Source organism: Amphiura filiformis, chromosome 13 (assembly GCF_039555335.1).
Source record: "Amphiura filiformis chromosome 13, Afil_fr2py, whole genome shotgun sequence".
Classification (NCBI taxonomy): Eukaryota; Metazoa; Echinodermata; class Ophiuroidea; order Amphilepidida; family Amphiuridae; genus Amphiura; species Amphiura filiformis.
The window spans coordinates 45,977,644-45,980,477 of NC_092640.1; positions in this window are offsets into that span (position 1 = coordinate 45,977,644).

Below are 2,834 nucleotides of genomic sequence, written 5' to 3' on the forward strand. Positions count from 1 at the left end.
GCCAGATTTTGCGTTTTGGGAGAAATCTTTTTCTTTTTCATTTTGCTTTGATTGATTTTGACTGAAAATGTTTGCATTTTTTGCCAGATTTATAACCTTTTGGTGATAAAATCGCAACTAACCAACCCTACCTGACAAGTCTGGCTGCCCGTTAACCCCCTGAGCACTACCTGCTGATCTAACATGGCCTCTGATTGGTCAATTACATGATGTCTTCATTTTAATCACCAATCAGAATTGAGCTTTGCAAATAATTCACCCCAATTTTTTGTGTGGTGAAATTATTCTAACAATGTTGCAGATTGGTCCAATTGATAAGGGAACAAACCAAAAGATCGATGACGTCCTATAAACGAAACTAGTTACGTTTATTGGACGTCATCGATCTTTTGGTTTGTTCCCTAATGAAAACTTCTGTTTGGCCAATCGGCAGGTAGTTCTCATGGGGTTAAGCAGGTTTTGTTTTTTTCATTGCCGTACCTGTCAAGTGAAAACGAGGTATGGTACATTCTTATGCGGAAAGTTCATAGTTGGACTGGTCATAGGTAGCCCCCTTGGTCAGGCTTACATGTATGGACCATTTTCAATCTCAAGAGGTTTATAATAATGACTTCAATAAAAGATTGAAAACACTCATTCCTATGGTATGTGTAGCAGAACAATTATTACACAAAATACAACAAGTCGAATTACTGAAAACTACTGGTCCTGGGGTGTTGGCTGATTCTGACTTCTTCCCGCCGTGCCAGCTGAGGGAAGTTATCAAAATCAGCCAACACTGAGGGACCAATAGTTTTCATTACTTCACAAAAAAAAAATAAAAATAAAAAATGTTGGATTTTTAACTATACCCCATAAATATGTTTTACTACCCAAAAGCATAATGACCAAATCTGTGTGCATAAGGCTATGGAACTATCAATCACAGAGAGTAACTAAAGATTACGGCTTACCTGGTTTTATCTGCAGGATATCTGATCAATTAATATAAAATTATTCCTGTTATCTTTTATACACTTAATACACAAACCTTTTGTCAAATGTGTGTGTTATTATCCACTGACGATTATAACAGACATTTGAACAGATGCCATTTTACAATAGCCTAGTCATCAGTTTATAGCAACTCTCATGTGGTCAAAATGAAGCAGCGCAGCGGGTCACGACTGTGTGGTAGTAGGGGCGCGGTAGCTTTTTGCTACTTGCCCACGTCTGTGTGATCATGCGTACATGGGAAGTAGTCAAAATACAGCATTCATATGCTTATGTAGTTGACCAATGAGATGTATGGTTTACTTACTAAATATTTCTGAGGTATAGTGATCTCAGCTACAGGCTGAATATGATTCCAACCAGGTACTAGTCCACCCGCAACCACAATAAGCCACTTAAACTCTGGGAAACCTGGCAACCAATAAACCAAATTGCTACGACTATCTGAAATTCATTGAACCTTGTTTGTACACATTCATACTGGAAAAGAAATGCAATAACCCAAAAACTTTCGGAGCCAGTTTTTTCTTTCAACTGCATAGCAAGTTTTGCCAAATCAAACAAAAACAGAAAACCTCCATGTTATGTGGTCAATGTGATTATGTTATGTTGTTGCTTGTATGTAACTAAACTGAGCTCAAAAAGAAACTTATAATAGGGATAACCATCAAAATTTCATGTTGACCCTATTGCTACAAAAGATTGTTTTCTGAGTAGAACTAATCAACAGAAGTATTTTGGTGGTTAAATGGTCAAAATCGGTCAAAACTTTCAATTATGAATTATCAAAGTTTCCCATTCTGACCGGTCATTGGAACGAAATAAAATGACAAGGTCCAAAAATAGCAGTTGGGAGCAAAATTGGCATAAGCATATATTTACCTTTATATATTTCTTTATTTTAACATATTTGCAAACATGAAACAAGCATATTGTGAAAGTATCAAAGGGTTTCTTATGAAATGGCACTTAACTAGTCACTGGCATAACTTATTTTTTCAAACCAAGGCATTGAAATCATGCATTTAGAGGACATTTGCCAAAAATCATCCAAGATAGCCGATATGGCACAAAATCAAAATTGCACTAAGTAGGTGAACTTTTTTTTCACAACCAAGAATTTCAATGTTATTGGGTTTAATATGACCAATTAGTAGGTGTATGTAAACAAAATCTTAAGTTTTGAAGGTCATTGACTCATTCACAACAATAGAGATTATCCTCATCATGCTCATGTGTATTCCTGTAGTATTACCTCATTCAAACCAAAGTAGCACTCAATACATTATGAGTATCTTTGTTCAAACCAATTCAATGCTTGACCTCGGAGTTACCTGCATGACTATCGCGGGCTATTTTGAAACAGTTATGGTTGCACATTCAGGTACTTCTTTTGAAAGTCCTAAACAAGGTATAGCCAGCAGCAAGTTGTAGATATTATAGGCCTAAATATAAGAAAACGTTTAGGGTTAAGATCAGGTGAACAATACATCGAATGAGCACGAAACTTCACATTTATGTTCAGAAAGGTGTCTTCTTAACATGATTTGAAAGGAATATAAAAATTCAAAAGGGAAGCTGGTGATTTAATTTGTAACTCGAGATCTACTTGTTCAATTTTTTAACCTTTTTACAGAGGGTATGATAGAGGTATTACTGGCAACTCTGCCAAATTACAGCTCAGTAGGCCACGTTTTCACCTGATCTTACTGATTTGAATATTTTGTGCCATTCTTGAGCAGTGCTAAACTCAGCCACTGGCAATTAAGCGCACTGTGGCGATGGACCAATTTTGACTCGCACTTACAGAAAAACAAAATAAGTTATGTTGCTGTAATTTG